The 20,030-nt window shown below is 40.7% G+C and overlaps 3 long non-coding RNA genes across 3 annotated transcripts; 1 reads left to right on the top strand and 2 right to left on the bottom strand.

The window, feature by feature from the left end:
• Window positions 1-252: 252 nt before the first annotated feature.
• On the bottom strand, window positions 253-6,701 carry LOC310657420. The gene is made up of 2 exons (XR_014501767.1): window positions 6,605-6,701; window positions 253-1,085 (listed from the first exon to the last, which is right to left on the bottom strand). It is a non-coding gene; the product is annotated as an uncharacterized lncRNA (long non-coding RNA).
• Window positions 6,702-8,283: 1,582 nt separating this feature from the next.
• On the bottom strand, window positions 8,284-10,240 carry LOC310657411. The gene is made up of 3 exons (XR_014501758.1): window positions 10,153-10,240; window positions 9,287-9,404; window positions 8,284-8,663 (listed from the first exon to the last, which is right to left on the bottom strand). It is a non-coding gene; the product is annotated as an uncharacterized lncRNA (long non-coding RNA).
• Window positions 10,241-10,406: 166 nt separating this feature from the next.
• Window positions 10,407-16,561, top strand: LOC310685714. The gene is made up of 3 exons (XR_014515418.1): window positions 10,407-10,426; window positions 14,612-14,668; window positions 16,381-16,561. It is a non-coding gene; the product is annotated as an uncharacterized lncRNA (long non-coding RNA).
• The last annotated feature ends 3,469 nt before the right edge of the window (window positions 16,562-20,030 follow it).

Here is a 20,030-nt window from a genome sequence, read left to right as displayed (position 1 = left end):
GAGGGAAGATCTCCAGGAAAGGAAGACAAGAAATTTCAAATCAACTGCCTCTTTCTCCGACACTATACAGCCAGCCATTTATGATGTTTGAGAAATAAAACTAGCCTGTGCCATAAAAGGAGGTAATTATTATACTCAAAGTATAATGTCTAAATCCAGCCCATGGGAGGATCTTCCTCGCAATGATGCTTTTGCTTTGTCAGCTCACAAATCACTGAAAGGCTGGTAGAAATTATGCAGAACTCTTTGAGGTTCCAGAATGTTGTTTTAATGAGCTGTGATACATATCTCAAAACATATGTGGTAGATTGTCATGTGGGACCTTCTATGGCTGTTACTTTGTGATAAAACAGGTTTGCATCCTCCACAGGTTGCCAAGCTACAGTTCTCATTGTCCCTTGCTGTTGGCCATGCTGGCTGGGACTAGTTGGAGTTTAAAGTCCATGGGTTCCCCATACCTATGATAAGAGATTTCTAGCCGCTGCCAGCCTGGTGCCCTCTGGATGTTTCAGACTACAACTCCTGGCAGCCCCAGCCAGCATAATGATGAAGTCCCTGGACCCCACATTCTAGCCACAACAGTTCTCTATGCATTTCAATGTCCTTTGCCCTCCACCTTTTGCAACCTCTGTGGTGGAAGGTGAGAGATGAAGTCCACAGAAGTCCCATCTTGAAGTAAGTTTCTTCAGATCAAATCAGACAAGTAAGACTGCAAAGCAGAGAAGGTAAAGCCTAGGCATGTAGCTCAGGAGTGCCAACTTGGCCCTGCGACCATGGGTGCCTGGGGCCATGGGTGCCATACAGTGTGCATGGCCCTGGCACTAAAATTTGTGGGTGCTCAGACATCCAGATTCCCAGGGAGCTGGCACCTATGATGTAGCTATGATGTAGGGTAGCCATATTACAGAGGATAGTTATCTATATGAAGAGCTGCCAGAAGTCAATGCTCTGTTTGAAGGAAGTCTTTATTTGAAGGGTTGTCTAGTCCAAGTCAGGTTGAAGGATGAAGAACCATAAGAAGGGAGATCAGGAACCTTGAAGTTGCCCATTAACAGCTACTGCCTGGATAGTATACTGAAAAGGCACTGGGAAAGGGGGAGGAATTTCAGTTCAGTTCACATTTAAAGACAAACCTATCAAACTCACACTTTTTGAAACAATATGTGAACTAAAACACAGTCATTGTTGGAAATCGACACTTCTATGAATTTTGCAATGGAATTATTCAGCCCAAGTAATGTGTACATAAATGCATATACTAGAGTAGTGTGTGCATAAAATAATGCATATATTTGTGAAAATAACATACAAAAATGCATTGCATCAGGAAAAAATGCATTTAAGTCAAAATGCATTTATCCAGAGAATTTTGCAATGAAATGCTGCTGAAATTTCACTGCTGAAATTTGCAGATATGTGGGGAACTGAATTTAAGATTGGAAAAATGAGGTATTTGGAGAACTGAAATTGATAGATATTTCCATTCCCCTCAGAAACAGAGGTCACCTAGGCAAAGTCTTTCCCACAATGGTGAGATGTATTTCTACCTAATCTATGGTAATTGTTTCTAGATGTCCATCTACACATATAAATTAGTACGTGATGCAAAAGTTCTCAAAATCTGTATCCTCTGTTGTTCACTTTTTGGAGTGATGCATTCCTGCATTGCAGGGGGTTGGACTGTATGACCCTCAACATTCTTCCCACTCTACAATTACATGATTCTATTATTTCCTCTTTTCTGATTATGTGCAAGTCCCCAGTGTAATATTGCCTGCTTTGACATATTTAACAGATTTAACAGGACAAGGGTTTTTCTTCTTCTCCACATTGCAAAAATAAATACAAAAATAAAATACCGACTATGGTGGAGTAGGTTGGAATGTATGTAGGTGAAGAGACAAGTTGAGATTGTATGAAAGACGCAAGATCCATAAACAAAAGTACTTACTCCAGCCTCCTGTTGTGCAAGGTTCCTTAGTGAATAGAAGAGCTTGAGGCTCATGACAGATATTTTTTCTCCATACAGGAAATCATTCAGTGTGAAATTGTTATGGAGTTCTTGTTACCAACGGTACAGGTATTTAATTTTTTTTAACAAAGATGATCAATCTGAGTAAACAAAGGACTGCTTAAAATTACCTTTGTGCTCAAGCAAGAATAAAGATATTGCAGGAACAATTGGGTGGGTAGGAAAAGGTTAGCTATTTGTTGTACTCGTTTGAAGAATGATGGAAGCATTTGCATTGTCTCTCACTCTCCTATTGAACTAGGGACACAAATGAAGGTTGCTGGTAGATAATCACTTTAAGTGCAGTACATTTGAGTACAGTACATGATATAAATTGCCTAACCACATTTTATACCCCTTCTGCTTTATGTCTTTCCATTATTCAAAGGAGCTCATAGAAGTGTAAAGTAGGTATCTCTGACAAAAGCATCCTTTGAATTTGAGTTGCCCACGAAATGTCGTTTGAAGGCTGATATGGAAAGCAGATTTTATTTGGGCAAAGTAATCAGGCAAAACATCTGTAGGATTTGAAAGGAAGCCAAAATAATTATACCAAGCACGGGAATTCTGCTCATCCCAAAGTTGTTGCCAGATTTCGCCAAAAGCAAAACGGAAAGTCTGGACGCCTCTCCTCAGCTCAAACATCTGAGGAATTTGGAGGGAAAGTAACTGAGTTTTGATGAGACTAGTCAAAGGCAGTGGTCACCATCAGTCAGGACCAGTAGCTGGAGGCCACCATATTGTTTAATGTCATACACGTGTGTTAAAATGTGAAAGAAGTTTCAGACAACACAACTGTCTCAATTGGAAGAGGAGAAGTAACAAAAGTCTCCACAGGACATAAAGCTTCCTTTCTCAGGGCCTATGAGACAGAAGCAGCAATATAGGGAGAAGATGAAGAGCTGCCAAGAGGAGATATCACACCACAGGGGCATAGAGAGGCCCTGGCCTCTCTGACAATGAGGAGGGGAACAAAAAAGTTGTTGTTGTAGTATGCCCTTCCCTCATGGTCTGAGTTGATGGTGGTGACTGAGGACCCACAAGGACTTGGAGCTGGCATTGAGACTAGCAAAATTTCTTAAGGGTGTGTGTGTCACATAACCCTACTTAAACCTAAAAACAGTAAGAATGAATTGTATTTTTCTAAAGGCAGGAGTAGGTAGTGTTAGAATTCCTACTCCGTGATTGCAGTCATGGGATTGTTGTCTTTCACATGACGGTGTATGCTTTGACTCTACAAAGTGGGAAGTGACAGAGACAGGATGTTTGTGTTACTGTGTTCCATGAAGTGGGACTATTGTCCTTTCTTTCTCTTTGCTGTCTGATGCTAGAGAGAGGGGGGGCCATGTTGCAGTGCTCCATGTGTGTTTATATGTAAATAAAGTAGATTAGCCAAAATGCTGAGTTGCTGAGGTCTGTTACGCAAGCTGCGCAAACTCTGCGGATCCCTAAGTGTGTCGGTGTCTGTTGGCAATGGTCACTGTGATGTTCAGGCTGAGGGAAGCTTTTGAAGCTCCTGAACGATCAACCAGGAGGGAGAGAACATGCCAGTCGGGCATGTGTCTCTGCCAGGGTTCTACTCGAGTGTAGGACGAGCTCCTGACAGGTAGGTCACATATGGTTTGAGAAACCAGCCTCCTTGCAGTGGCAACGTAACATGACCCAAGCTGGGCATGGCCTCTACAAAGGTTTGCTGATTTTGCTGTATAAAACCTAAATCTTGGTGTAATTCTTGGGTTCTTCTAGGGTCCCTAGCAGACTTGAGATAGCTCCTGTATGCTTCTGATGTGGCCCTATTAATAATATCCCCCCCCCCCCAAATCACTGTGTCACTGCACTGGGAGAAACTCCCCCTGTAGAGTTTTTCTGAAGCTCCTAAGAGGCAGAGTTTTCTTGCCCCATTGGGAATGTGGTTACTATTCAAGGGGGTCTAGCTACTGCATGTTCCAAAGCCAGGCTGCTTTTTTATTATTCTCACAGACGTTCTCATTTCCCACATTCAAGGGACAGAAATTCTCCTGAAAAGTAACCGCACATTTAGAAGCATAGCTTTTGATTGGTTAGTAAATCTTTCAGTTTGCTCAAAGGTACTGGCAACCTTCCTCATAGCCCCTTCTCCTCCCGGATCTGTGTTCTGCGCTAACAAAGCTCTGGCAAAGCCCAAGGCTTTGCTAATTGCCAGTAACACATATTTGACAAGAGCTATTTAGACTCCATATAAGTGGGATATTGGTCTGGGACTGCAGCCAAAGTAATCTTAGTAATAAAATACTATATTTCCTAGCAAAAAAGAGAGAGTGTAAGAAAGGGGAACAGGTGTAGTTCAATTTCACAGACATCCACAGGATAAAACTGCACCTATCCTGAGGTAAGATTTTTTTCAGAAGCAGACCAACAGACCTTTTTTTTTTTTTTTTTAAATATACAGTCCTTCAGGCCTTCTCCTTTCTTTAGAATGGCTGGCAAACAAAACCATTAGCTGAATAAAACAAAACCTTAATATATTATTCTTCCTCTGACTATACCCCTTCAGAAATGATCTCTCAAGATTCTCTATCCTATTTTTTGGAGAGAGAAACTGAGGGGACCACTCCACTGAATTTATTCAGGGGCCAGAGAATCCAACAGTTTTGGGGGGTTTTTTTGCAGGTGAGGCTCAGCATTAGCAGTGATAGAACAGCTTCTTTGCTTTATTTGTCCCTCTAGAATGCCACAGATGTATCATAATTCCAGGGCATTATGAGGTAACAAATGATGGAGAATATTAGGAATTTTAAAAAAATACTCTCCAGCATCAAACATTCCCTGCCTACGAAAACATACCATATTAGGTAGAAGGCTGAATTAACCTCATCTCACAAATATGGTAACTTTTCATGGGCAAGGCTTTTTTTCAACATGGGGAAGCCTATAAACATTCAACCCCCCACTTCCATTCAGTCAGTGGAAGGATGACATCTCCAAACATAAAATTGGGCTCTGAGATATCTAAAATAAGTCACTTGATGTTCAACTTAATTTCCACTGGCCTGATTCTTACTATACTTAGATTCATTTAGGGAACTATGGGTGGAATTCCAAGTAACTCTAAGGAGATTGCTGCTTGCCTGATGGACTGACCTCCCCTCTTTTGCCATACATGGTTCTGGGGTTCTCCTGACCCCCAGTAGCTGATTTTGGGGTGAGGTGGGAGGTGAGAAAGCCCCTTTGTGCTAGTTGGATTCATTGTGCAGACTCCCATTAGCACAGCTTCATTGAATCTGGCCACTGGTGATTATATTCAGTTATGTTCCTTTTTTGCACTGTGTTGGAATAGCACTTGAATGTATTATTGAGGGACATTGTTTATATAAAAAATAAATATTCATAACCTTGGCATTTGCTATTCCTTCTATAAAGAGATCAATCTAGAGTTAACACAACAGTGTTGATTTTCTAAAATAGGATTGTTCTTAACAAATGGTTCATTTGTTCATATTCATGATTGGGAATAATTGAAATTCATGCTTTTACATGAAATTTTTTCACTGCTTTTAACAGCTGGAAAGCTTAGAGAAATTAATCAGGAAAGTTTTAAAATAAACTCTTTCCCCAATGTTTCATGAATCATCTATTCCTTTAAAAAGTTACAAATTTAATTACATTCATTTTAACTCCAGTAGTTATCTGACATTATATGTGCTGAATAAGATAATCCTTGCCTTTAAAATAACTCAATATGATCCTTATTACAAACTAGCTTTCCCTCCACAATTATGGCTAAATCTATCAAAATGAATTGTATTGACAGGACTGCTAAAATGTGCTTAATTTGCTTTGTTCCCTCATCCAACATTAGTACAAAAATTATGCTCCGTTCTTGTCATTCCCTGTTTTGGACCTTCTTTACTGGAAGCTTTCCTCACAATTCTGAAGTCATCAGGTTGCCAGATTTCATATTTTTATAGAGCAGCTTTTGGCCAAAAGTAAACTTTTTAGTGGCATAAAAATACGTCCAGATTTTGTGATGGCATCATATCTCTATTTTGGGTTATGTTTGCTTAGATACTAAAATTCATTTATATACCTCTTATTTCAAGAAGACCAGAGTGGCATACAATGAAACGGCAACAATAAAATTTAACAAACAATATAAACCACAACACAGCAGCCAAATTATCTAGGACAGTGGTCCTCAAACTTCTTTTCCCCGTGGACCACTTGGAAATTGCTGAAGGGCTTGGTGGACCTGGACCAATTCACATTTTTTCCTGCCTATTGTAGCAACTATAATGTGCTGTACTAGATGTTAGGTGATTTTTAATTGTAATTTTATTGCTTCTTTTATTTCTTGGACCGTATTTTATTGCCGTTGCCATTTGAATTCCATGGAATTCAAATTGTAAGTGTTCTTCACAGTCATGCCACAGACCACCTAAATGGTTTGCATATCACAGTTTGGGAACCTCTGACCTAGGAGGACTCAAAAGCTAAAAAGAAAATGTTTAGCTGCCCTTCTGAATATGGGCAGCGAAAGAGCCATACAAATCTCCAGGCAGGAGGGGTTCCAGAGCTGGGGGTTGCTGCAGAAAAGTCTCTATTGAACATTGTTACCTTATGTGTAGCTGAAGTTACTACAAGGAGGGCCTTTGTGGAAGATCTCGATTTTCAGGCAGGGTTTTCATGAATGGAAGGAAACGGTTCTTCAGCTAATCTGGTCCCAAGTCATTTAAAGGGGTTTTTTTTGGTCAAACCCAGCACTTTAAACTTCACTTGGAAATGAATAGGCAGCCAATATAATTGATACAAAAAGGGAGGGGTAACGTGAGTCCTACCTCACCATAGCAAGATCAAAAGGTTCCGGAAAGGGAAATAATTTGTATGCTATTCTTAATTGTGCAAAGGTGCTTCTAACTTCAGCTGAGGCTTAAAGCTCCAGGTTTAAGGATGGGTCCAATATAGACCCCAAGCTATGTTTTCAGAGGAAATGTACCCACTTCCAACACAGATTGAACATCCAAACTGAAACCCTTCCTACTGACCAGAAGACCTAGCCTTGCTTCAGTTTGTTAGCCTTCATCTAGCCTATTACTGATATCAAGGCCTGGTTTAGAACATCTACAGCCTTCTGTGATTGTTAAAAAGAGAAAGATAGAGCTGAGTTTGGTATATTGACTTCTCCCAGCAGTTTTATGTAGATGTAAAACAATCATGGGGGACAGAAGAGAATCTCGAGGAATCCCACAGACCAAAGGACAAAAGTCCTCCAGCTTAACCTTCTAGAAATGTCTCTAAGGAAGGGTTCGAAAGAATGACCAGAGCAGTGGTCCAGAGTGATATCATGGCCAAACTTCTAGAACTTCTGTAAACTCCAGAGTTCCCTAGCAAACTGATACATCCCTCTCATGTATGGAGGGTGGTGTTTTTGCAATAAAATAATCAGTACTTAGATTCCTTTAGCATATGCAAAGGGAACCCATAACAAACTGTTGCAGTGTGGAGTGCTACTGTTCAAGAAATGGAGGAAATATTGTTGGTAATTTAAGTCATAAGAACATAAGACCCCCTTTGATTAGACCAAATGTCTTTCTAGTCAGCATCCTGTTTCCCCACTGCGACCAGCCAGTTTGTTACCAATGGGAAGCCCACAAGCCATAGCTTTTGACTTTTCCCTTTTCTTGCAAGGAATCCTATTTGGAATAAGGTAATTTCCCTTAAAAAGGGGAAAACGTTGACAGCTATGCCCCAAGCATTGAATCTGGAATTAGACATGCAGCAAGTCAATGTGGTCATTTATTTATTTTAAAAAAGGCGGTTCAGTAGGTCAGCTTTCAAATGAATAAAACAACAATATCACCTTAAAAAAAAACTTTACTGGAAATCTTGCTTGAAAGACCGAAATATTCTGTAGCCCTCTAGGAATTAATGCTCGTGATACATAAATACACATAAAGTGAAATGGAATTGCTGAGATTTATTTATTTTTAATCGATATTATTCATATTACTCTTTGGGCAAAAAACAAAACTAAACTAAAAATTATTATTATTATTATTATTATTATTATTATTATTATTATTATTAACTGTTTCAAAAGCAGACACTTTTCCTATTAACCCCATGCCCCCCACAAATGCTCTACAGGATGGGGGGGGGGGAGTCTCTCCGGAATTGAAAGCTTTTGCCCATTACAGCCCTGAATGAACTTCTATGGTTGAAGGCAGAAGCTCTGACAATAGTATTTTTAGAGTGGAAACTTTGACAGGCTCTTTCTATTAAAAGTGCCAGCACACTTTCATAGAATGCTTGTGCTTTCCCCAGCTTATGACATTAATGCACTATTGTCAAGCTCTTCAGATGTGAAGTCAAGTAGACAGGCTCTTGTCAGATGAGACTCTTCACTTGAGAGATCATCCAAGGACAAGGCATCCCGGTCCCTACCTGCCCAGATAAGATTTTTAATTTGAAAACCATACAGTGGTTCCTTACACAGAGTGATCTAAAGGTCAATCAGAAGCCAAGCACTTGATTCTTTCTCTCTCTCTCTCATTCCTGATGCAACTTTGGACTGGTCAATAGACTGATCATGTTGAAAGCAGGGTTATGCAAGCAGACAAGGAAATACGGTGTCCATGTGTCAAGGGTCTTTCTTCACAAGTACCAGCTACAAAATCTGCAATGTAGCTAACAAATCATAGTAATTCTATCTATCTATCTATCTATCTATCTATCTATCATCTATCTATCATCTATCTATCTATCATCTATCTATCTATCTATCTATCTATCTATCTATCTATCTATCTATCTATCATCTATCATCTATCTATCTATCTATCTATCTATCTATCTATCTATCTATCTATCCTGTTTTAAACACTGCTTTGGGATTTATGGGCCATGGAGATCTATAAAGAGCCTTATTTATATTGAGTTGTTCATATTAATAACAGAACAAAAATATGAAACTAGTTTTCCACATTTTGCCTCGATTTCAAGATTGAATCTGTTATTGTATTCAGCGGCACTGCTACAATGTGGTATATAGCAAGACAGCTGTCCCAGGAGACAGATTATGAGAGCCATTAAGGATGATGGAATGGGAGGCGGACAGGCAAGATTTAGGCAGCCATGCTGAGCAAGTTTACTGGGAGCCAGTCGCATTGAACCAAATGGAATGTATGTCCAAGTAAACCCTGCATAGTAAACTACTGGGAAATTCTCCAGCATGAACCTCGTTGAAGTAAACAAGGAGCTGTGCAGCTCATTTGAACAAGGTTTATATATTGGAATTACCTGGTAGATTATGTCTCATGTTTGCAAGTGGAAGAACGGTACTCCATTTTGCTTTCATGCCTCAGACACTGAGAAGTCTCTGAGCAACCTTGAATCGTGATTTTAACATTTCTGGAGACTAGAGCATGGAGAAAACAAGATTTGCTTCAGGTGAGATCTATACTGTGCCTGGCTGACAGGGTAACAGGAAGGAAGCTTGTATTTCCCCCCCCCCCCCCCCGCATTTCAATTCCCATTTACTAATCAAGTCCAGTATATCAGAAAGTAAGAGTCAAAACTTGTCTGCTTTAAAACAGGCTGTGAATCAGTCACAGATACATTTTTAAAGGCATTTAAACTAAGCTAAATCCGGAATACTGGTGATTAATTTGTTCTTAAAAAGTTCTTGCCCTGAAACCTTTAACGGCTGCCATTTAAAACATTCTTGTGTCCAAAACATGCTTCATTATGCTTACAACTTATAATCAAGCTGACCCGGTGTACAAGCAATTAGTCAGTCAAAACCCTGGTTCATTTTCTGAATGCACACAGCTCTTCCTTTGCGGAGCAGTGTTCGGTTTGGATGAACAAATGTTTTGCCAAGGGCTGCCTAGAATTCAGAAATGACCTTAATTGAATATGCTGTAGGTGTGCCCAAATTCACAGCATTATTAATGGAATGATCCCCTCTGGTCCTCTTAGTCCTGTGACCTCAGCTTTAATCCATATTTCACTGAAGTTGCATATGCCAAAAAATTTGGCACATTTTCTCTGTGACCTGGCACTGATAAATCACAGGTCTTATATTGTCTCTGTTTCAGTTCTTGGGGAGATTTGGGAGAATCCATTATGAAAATGTTTTTCATGTGCACACTTCTTTGTCTTACACTGCAATCCCCTAAATGATAACCGGGAGAGTAAATCAGCTGCCAGCAAGGGAAGATTTGCCTTCATCACAGTCTGAGCCAATTTCAATTGCTTCTGTAAAGTCTCTCTGAACTGCAATGAATCCAGCCAATCAGCTTTTCCCTCTGCCTTCCTTCTCTGTGAGGTCACAATGAAGCTTGACCAACAATGCTGCCAGGCAGCTTATATAACCACACTTGTTGGTGAAATATGTTCATTCCTCACTGAGCCCTTGAAGTATCTGAACAGCATAAGGTAATTGTTTCTGGTTTTCCATATACATATGTTAGGATTTTAGTGGGGTTAAGAAGACATTTTTGTCCAGATATTTCAGCTGCCTTTACATTGCCTTTTCTATAGTAGTATTTCAGACTTGATAATGCTAATAATTTAAGCTGCAATTTTATAGCCACTTATCTGGGAAAAGATCCCATTGAAAGTTTAACTGTTAATCTGTTATTTGGACAAAGCCAGAAAAGATATAATTCAATTCAACATCATGTCAATATAAAGGCATATCAGTATCTCGGGGGGGAAAGTAGCATGTTAAACAAGATGAATTTTAACAGGGAGAAATGTAAAGTATTGCACTTGGGCAAAAAAAATGAGAGGCACAAATACAAGATGGGTGACACCTGGCTTGAGAGCAGTACATGTGAAAAGGATCTAGGAGTCTTGGTTGACCACAAACTTAACATGAGCCAACAGTGTGACGCGGCAGCTAAAAAAGCCAATGCAATTCTGGGCTGCATCAATAGGAGTATAGCATCTAGATCAAGGGAAGTTATAGTGCCACTGTATTCTGCTCTGGTCAGACCTCACCTGGAGTACTGTGTCCAGTTCTGGGCACCACAGTTCAAGAAGGACACTGACAAACTAGAACGTGTACAGAGGAGGGCAACCAAAATGGTCAAAGGCCTGGAAACAATGCCTTATGAGGATCGGCTAAGGAAGCTGGGCATGTTTAGCCTGGAGAAGAGGAGGTTATGGGGTGATATGATAGCCATGTTCAAATATATAAAAGGATGTCACATAGAGGAGGGAGAAAGGTTGTTTTCTGCTGCTCCAGAGAAGCGGACACGGAGCAATGGATACAAACTACAAGAAAGAAGATTCCACCTAAACATTAGGAAGAACTTCCTGACAGTAAGAGCTGTTCGACAGTGGAATTTGCTGCCAAGGAGTGTGGTGGAGTCTCCTTCTTTGGAGGTCTTTAAGCAGAGGCTTGACAACCATATGTCAGGAGTGCTCTGATGGTGTTTCCTGCTTGGCAGGGGGTTGGACTCGATGGCCCTTGTGGTCTCTTCCAACTCTATGATTCTATGATTCTATGTTTCAGCCAAAAGAACAATCCTGAAAAGTAGGTGGTTGGTTTGCCATGCAAATGTAAAATCTGAATTTTTCAAAATCGTCACCACATTAGTATTGTCTGCCTTCCATTTGTCTTCTACGTGATCAACGATAAGATGTTCTCCTTGTTAGTGTGAGAGAAGCTGCAAAGTGAAACATAACAGCCATTAAAAATACTCACAGCTGTAAAGACATAAGAAGAGACTGCTGGATCAGACCAATGACCCATCTAGGCCAACAAACATCCTGTTTTCCCAGTGGACAACTGTGGGAAGCCTGGAAGCAGGACCTGAGCTCAACAGCACTCCACCCACTTGTGATTCCCAATAGCTGCCATTCAGGGGCATTCCGCCTCTGACAGTGGCAGCTTGGCTCCCAAGTGCTGTGAATCTAGTTGGAAACATGGTGCTTTGTGACATGCTTATTTATTCCAAAATATTTATCTGCTGCCTTTGAAAGTAAACTCTTCCAAGGTGCTTTACAATAAGACACAGAAATACAACGAAAAACACGCATAAAAATAAAATACAAGTAAAACAGGGAGGCCACCCAAAATCACTAAAATAGAATCAACACCAACAAAAATGGAGGTCAACAATTGCTATATATAAAAAAACACCTTCAGGACAAAGTCCAACACTAAACACACCAGGCAAAGTCCACAAAACAAAGTGAGTCTTTACACCCAGACACAGTCTCTCTCTCTTTTTCTCTCTGTCTGAGCTTCCCTGCAAAACAAATTTCATTCAGAAGGCATTTGATTTCATGGCAATGTCACGCTTTCTGAAGAGCAAATTTTGAGTCATAGATTCGAAGCAAGAAACCATTGTCTTATATACACATCCTAGGGCTGAATGTTCCCTCCACTTGCCTATCCCTCTATTTTCTAGCTTTTTTGTAATTCTTTTTTAAACTCAAGGTGTCTCCGACCCAAAATCTAGCAATATAACATTGTAAATATCTAATATATTGCTTTGTCAAGAAAGTTAGTAGTGTATGAAGTGATTTGTTTAGAATACTTATATCCTGCATTACAGCTTCCAGTGGCTGTAATTCAGTTGAGAGCTGCTCAGAGTGGCTGGGGAGACCCAGCCAGATGGGCGGGGTATAAATAAATTATTATTATTATTATTATTATTATTATTATTATTATTATTATTATTAATTTCAAAGTAGCTTACAAAAGATACTCATAATTATTCAAGGTGGTTTCAGTGCAAGTTGAAAGAAAAGAATATGGTACAATTCACTTCATCTCATTCCTGGAACAACACCTCTGTTTTTCCTAATGATTGAAAAGGTGTGTCCGTTCATTCTTTTATATGGCACAAAAGTGCAAATGTTCCTGTAGACCAGCCTTTCTTAACCTGTGGGTCCCCAGATGTTGTTGAACTACAACTCCCATAACCCCTAGCTAGAAAGGCCAGAGAGCTCAGGGATGATGGGAGTTGTAGTCCAACAACATCTGGAGACCCACAGGTTGAGAACCGCTGCTGTAGACACATTATTTGCAAATACAAATTCAAGACATGCACCCTATTTGCACATGGAAGCAACTTGTGCATACCTGTGTCCCCTGCTTTCTCCATCAGAAACTGCATCCACAGGAATGCACCGCAATGAGCATTCGCAAAAGAGGCATTCAATGGAGGCCACATTAAACGTGGCAACATAAGAAGCTGGCATGCACTGGTTCAGGGCATTGCTCCATCCAGTTCAGTATTGTCTGTTCCGACTGGCAGTGACTGTTTAAAGTTGTATACAAGTGTTTCTCCCAATCCTACCTGAATATCATGGGGTATGTATGTATGTATGTATGTATTTATTTATTTATGTTTTGGCCGATTAATATTCGGCAGCATTTAAAAATGTGTCTGTGGGAAGGGGTGGGTGGGTTGTTTTGCTGTTCTAATTACTTACTTGTTTCTTATCCTGTACAGTGGTGCCCTGCAAGACGAATGCCTCGCAAGACGGAAAACCCGCTAGATGAAAGGGTTTTCCGTTTTGGAGGTGCTTCGCAGGACGAATTTGCTATGGGCTTGCTTCGCAAGACGAAAATGTCTTGCGATTCCTGGGGGTTTTTTCCCGCTCCCCACCCCCTTTTTCTAAGGCACTAAGCTGCTAATAGCCTTTTAGCAGCTAATCCGCTAATCCCTTAAGCCTTATAAGGTCCGTATAGTAAAAGCTATGGTTTTCCCAGTAGTGATGTATGGAAGTGAGAGCTGGACCATAAAGAAGGCTGATCGCCGAAGAATTGATGCTTTTGAATTATGGTGCTGGAGGAGACTCTTGAGAGTCCCATGGACTGCAAGAAGATCAAACCAATCCATTCTTAAGGAAATCAGCCCTGAGTGCTCACTGGAAGGACAGATCGTGAAGTTGAGGCTCCAATACTTTGGCCACCTCATGAGAAGAGAAGACTCCCTGGAAAAGACCCTGATGTTGGGAAAGATGGAGGGCACAAGGAGAAGGGGACGACAGAGGACGAGATGGTTAGACAGTGTTCTCGAAGCTACAAACATGAATCTGGCCAAACTGCGGGTGGCAGTGGAAGACAGGAGTGCCTGGCGTGCTCTGGTCCATGGGGTCACGAAGAGTCGGACACGACTGAACGACTAAACAACAAAATAGCCGCTAAACCGCTAATAGCGCTAATCCGCTAATCCACTAATGGGCTTGCTTCGCAAGACGAAAAAACCGCTAGATGAAGAGACTCACGGAACGAATTAATTTCGTCTTGCGAGGCACCACTGTATTTTGTTCTGTGAACTGCTCAGAGCTCTTATGATGAAGGGCTGTATATAAATCGAATAAATAAATAATAATAAACATATCTTGTTAAAAGTTTCACAGCGAATTGATGTGAAGAGAAAAGGAAAGGGAAAGAAGGAAAGAAAAAATACATAGAAACAAAAGAAAGCATAGGAAAACAACATCTAAATGAGAATAAAATGTGATTAAGGTTACAAAACTATGTAGGATATATGTAAGCAGATGAGCTTATTATTTCCCTGAAGTATAGATCTATCCATTGATCAAAGGGGGCCATATTTTTAACCTTCCAATGTATTAATATTGATCTTTTTGCAGATGGAAGGGCGCGGAGAAGCCATTTACATTGACTGATTGTTAAGTACCACATATTAGGTATATAATTTAAGACGATGTTATGAAATGTTTAATTCTTTTCCCACAATAGTATTTATACATTCTAGTATTACCCCCAAAATGCTAACACCAAACATAGCATAAACATAATGTCTCAAAGAAGCATTTTCCTTATTAAATCTCCAACAACATGTTGTTATGCATAGACCATTTTTATAGAATCGCGATGAAGTCCAATGCAGGAGTTTTTCCCAGTCCTTACCTGGCAATTACCTGGGGATTTAACCCAAGACCTTTTTGCATACAGAGCAGATGTGCTGCTGCTGAAAAAGGGGATGCGGGTGGCACTGTGGTCTAAACCGCCGAGCCTCTTAGGCTTGCTGATCAGAAGGTTGGTGGATCGAATCCCCACGATGGGGTGAGCTCCCATTGCTTTGTCCCAGCTCCTGCCAACCTAGCAGTTCGAAAGCAAACCAGTGCAAGTAGATAAATAGGTACCGCTGTGGCGAGAAGGTAAACAGTGTTTCCACACGCTCTGGCACTTGTCACAGTTCTCCATGAGCCAGTAGCGGTTTAGTCATGCTGGCCACATGACCCAGAAAACTGTCTGTGGACAAACACTGGATCCCCCGGCCTGAAAGCGAAATGAGTGCTGCAACCCCATAGTCACCTTTGACTGGACTTAACTGTCCAGGGATCCTTTACCTTTACCTTACTGCTACTGAACTATGGCTTTTTCCAAAAGGATGGAAGGAAGTGTACAATATAGATAATGTGTATCTTCCCTAGCCACTGACTCTGGCTATGTGCACATGGTTATGTGTGACAGATTGCTTGAACATACGAGTCAGACTAATAAATGATTCTTTAATGTGCAATTCACATTAAGGCTGATAGTACAGCCAGTAAGAGAACATCAAACGCATAATTGCAATCAAAGGACACAATCCAGAGCTTTTTTTAAAAAATAAAAGAATAAATATATTTTTTTAAAAATATTTTATAAGTTGTGTGTCTTTGTTTCTCAATTTGATCTGTTTACATAGTTTTGTATGCATTGTGGTATTTTATGCATTGTGACTTGCAGTTATTTTTATTGATCATTGTTTAGAAATTATTTATTGTAATTGTTAAGGGTGAATTTCTGTTTAATTATTTTTTGCCAATGTTTTGAGAGTTAATTTTATTGTGTACTATTCTATTCTAATAGAGTATCGAATATTACTTTATTTGATAGCAGTCGTCCCATTATAAAGTTATATTTTAATAGGACTTTCTGTATTGGATCACATTATTATAAGGCATGCTTTGTGTATAGTTTGCTGCTGTAAGCCACTTTGTATGTAGTAATATAGAGAGGCAGCATACAAATTAAAAGAGAAATGTAAAAAATGAAATGAAAGAGAGGCAAAGGTAAGCACTTTTAAACACCATCAGTTTAAATAGTTTTTTAAAAAAACATGTTCTTAAACACAAGTTGGATCATCTCTGAGGTCCTTTGCTATGGAAAAACATAGCCAAGACTGCTAGGCAAATTTGGACATTAGCAAAAGGTGTACACAGGTTGTAGCACATCACAAATCAAACTGTCAGGGTATGATTGCAAGAGCAGACGTTATAAATTAAAAACTAAATTTGCACTTCAGAAGCCATCAAGAGAGGTCAGGACAAAAGAGGTTGGACCAATAAACCAAAATGCTTGTACATGAAGGACGAAATGCAACATAAAAAAATGTTTTGTTGTTCTACAGAAGCAAATTAACTTTTAATTGAGATAACTAGACAAACGAGCCGAGTTGCTTATCATCAGACGTCACACACTTGGTCATTGAGAATCTTGGCAAACAACAGGAAGAGTCTGAGTTGAAAACAAACCATGGCTAGGTCTTCCTTTATTGCACAGGTGGCAAATTAAAGGAATCTGCGAGTCCAGTGTGGTGAGTCAGTGTGTCAAATTGATTAACTGGATTAGGGGTGGGGAAACTCTGGTCTGCCAGGGGTTCCACTTTGCCCACTGCCCATGTCATTTCCCCCAAACTACACCCCCAACTGCCCATCAACTGGACAATTCGGTGCAGCAACATGCACAACCCTTACCTTTGTGGATTTGGTGGCATTCCAGTTGCACAGAAGTAAGGTGTCTCTACAGTGTGAGAGCCAGTGTGGTGTAGTGGTTAAGAGCGGTGGACTCATAATCTGGTGAACCGGGTTCGTGTCTCCGCTCCTCCACATGCAGCAGCTGGGTGACCTTGGGCTAGTCACACTTCTTTGAAGTCTCTCAGCCTCACTCACCTCACAGAGTGTTTGTTGTGGGGGAGGAAGGGAAAGGAGAATGTTAGCCGCTTTGAGACTCCTTCGGGTAGTGATAAAGCGGGATATCAAATCCAAACTACTCTTCTTCTTCTTCTTCTTCTTCTTCTTCTTCTTCTTCTTCTTCTTCTTCTTCACACTCAGAGCCCTTCAAATTTCTATTGGGGCAAGCCAGAGGCAGCATCAAAGTTCAGGAACACAACCCCAGCCTTGAGTAAGATGAGGACCACAGCCAGTTAGAGGCATGGCCTAGGGAGAAAGGATGTGGCCTGGCAAGGGGAGATTCCTGAGGGCCAAATGAAGAAGCGTGGAGGCCAGTATTTGGCCATCCAGACCTGAGGTTCCCAACCCCTGGTTTAAACCATATACATCTTCTTTCAGGGTGTCGGGCAATTATTCAAAGCTCACATCCCATGTTTTGCCAGAAGGGTTTCCTTTGCTGTCCTTATAAGCAAGTTGCATTATGACACAGTGCTTTAAAGATCAGAGACACATCAATTGTGTGTCAAGGCCCTGAACCCTCCCCATTTGTTGAATAAAAACATATGGACACAGTATTTTAGGTTAATGGGCAAATAAAGGCCACAACATTATTGGTTACAGAATGGGAGTGGTATTTGCTTAAGCATTGGAATTGAACCGACTATATCTGACTCTTGCCTGCCATGCAGGTAATCTCATAAGGGTCAACCACCAGTAGGGGGAGCCCTGTTGATGTACATCAACTAAGAGCTCCCCCAGGATCCCTGATGGGGTCGTGGCATGGCCCTAGCCCCTACCTGGACTTTGGACAAGATCCACATCTCCAGATCCCTTCAACGGAATGCCCTTAATGAGAAAGGGCAGGTGATGGCCGCAACCTTCCCTCCCAAGAACCAGATTTTACTAATGCCTAATCGCCAAACCTTATAAAAGTTGTGACGATTGCTACGAGGTAGGTGAAAACCAAATGGCTGGTGCCAATTTGCCAAGTGGGAAAATTCCTACCAGGCCCCCTCAACGGGCGACCAGCTGAGGTCCATAGCAAGGCCAGGAAGTTGAACGCATGAAAAAAGGGCGGGAGGGTGGGAGATCTGCGGAAGCAGGGACAGGAAGGGAGATCCCCTGGCTGTGTGTCTGTTTAAATACACTAAGCCATGCCCCCAGGCCAACCAGATTGGTTGCTGGGGGCCATGACACGGCCAGGACTCCTCTCATGACGCAGGGGCTTAGCCACGCCCCCACTGTGTATGGGGAGACCACATGGCCTGCCCACAACACCGTCCCACAAGGAACTGGAGTGGGCCTTCTCTTAGGATTTGTAAAGCACAGGTCTTTAAATATGGCCCATATTTCAGTGTGCACAAGATGGTATGATTATCACCAGTGTCATTGGTGAGAGCGGATAAGCAACTAGGATGGGGCTGGCTGGTTAAAATCTTACTTTTTCTACCATAAACTTACTAGGTGATGTTAGGTCAGCCCCATTCATGCATTACATGCTGCTCATGGTCAATGGCAGGACTTGCCCAGACACACAATGTTGGATGAAGCAGGTAGTGCAGTCCCAGCCATCATGTTGAAGAGGAGCTAACACTAAGCCTCAGTTTTCCTTCTGCAGCACAGGACTAAGAAGACCATTATTTGCAGCCAGGACACCTGGGGGAGTTGGGGAAGAGAACTCACAACCTTTGCTCATAATTTCTTCTTTGCTGCTTCTTTCTCCTGAGAGCAGAGATGAAGGAGGCAATTGTGAACCACCTTTTAAAAGAATTCAGCTCCAAAGTCCCAGGCTCAGTTGTGAGCCATGGCCCATCATGGAAAAGGGACATCAAAACTACGCAACAAATACAGACCTTCCTTACAGATTTACTGTGATAGTGTATGTGAATACTGCATGTGTAGGATATAAAATCTGCAGTTGCAAGAGTTGTGAGTGAAAATCAGAAACCGACCAGCCCAGAGCTCAAACTCTTAACTACACCACAGTAAGGATCAACAGTTAATACATGATCTGTGACTTTCTAGGTTCAGTTGTGAAATAGCTTGCAAATATGGAACAGATTTTACAGATGCAATTTGAGTTCTTACACTGTTTTAGCACAAACTGCCTGAACACACACACACACACACACACACACACACACACCCCTCCATGTGTGGAAGCCAATTTCTGCACACAGGACCAAGTTCTGTGGATCATGGCCATGACCTTCAAATCACTTACTCTTATTTGCAATATGAAATGTGTTATAATGAAAAATGCAAATTACATTCCTGTTTACAAGACAATATTAACCTTTCTAACAAAAATCTTTTAATTTATGATAATTGTACACTCTTATTTCTGAATTTATTCCAGGAGAAAGTGTCTAATTAATATGCTGCAGTTCAATATTTGACTTCTGTCACCTCTCTGGAACATGTAATTAGAAAGTCTCAAACTATCTAATTATAGTCACTGCATTGATCAGTGTTGTGTAATTCACATCTTTATTTGTAATGAAAATAACTCTTTAGAAAGGAAAAGAAAGGGGGAAAAAGTTATCCCCCCACAAAAAAGGAAAATAACATTCTAACATAGAGAAAGTTGCTATGAAGCTCTGGCTTCATGCATTGCCTTCCCATTCAGTAAATACTAGACAAAATATGTATTTATAGAGAATTAGGAAACAGCAGTCACAAACCAAAGATAAACTGTAATACCTGAATAATGGCCTTTTCTCTAGAACCTGAGAGGCCAGCAGTGCTACTAATTTCAAATTTCCCAGGGACAAGAGGTCATGTGAGCTGAGCATTGCTTTGACAAATATGAACAGGAACTGTTCTCTTTATTTTTTATTCTCTATTACAAAAATATATCCTCTTGTATATTAATAAAACAGGGTGGATAAAAAGGTCAAAAGTAAGTAACAATGGATAAAGTCAATTTATAATTAATTAGTTAATTTCCCTTTTCACAGTTCCAATCAGTCTGCAAGCAAGGTCACTGAGGTGATGCTGTCTCCAACAGAGGCTACAAGGTATTACCACCAAATGCATAGTCTCTCAAAACATATCCTTGGAAATGGAACCCTTAAAAAAAAAGTTTCACTGATCACTGGATACAAAA

The sequence above is a fragment of the Podarcis tiliguerta genome (assembly GCF_965153285.1).
Source record: "Podarcis tiliguerta genome assembly, chromosome: 9".
Classification (NCBI taxonomy): Eukaryota; Metazoa; Chordata; class Lepidosauria; order Squamata; family Lacertidae; genus Podarcis; species Podarcis tiliguerta.
Note: the sequence above shows the minus strand (reverse complement) of the source record. Positions and strands in the feature narration are given on the sequence as shown.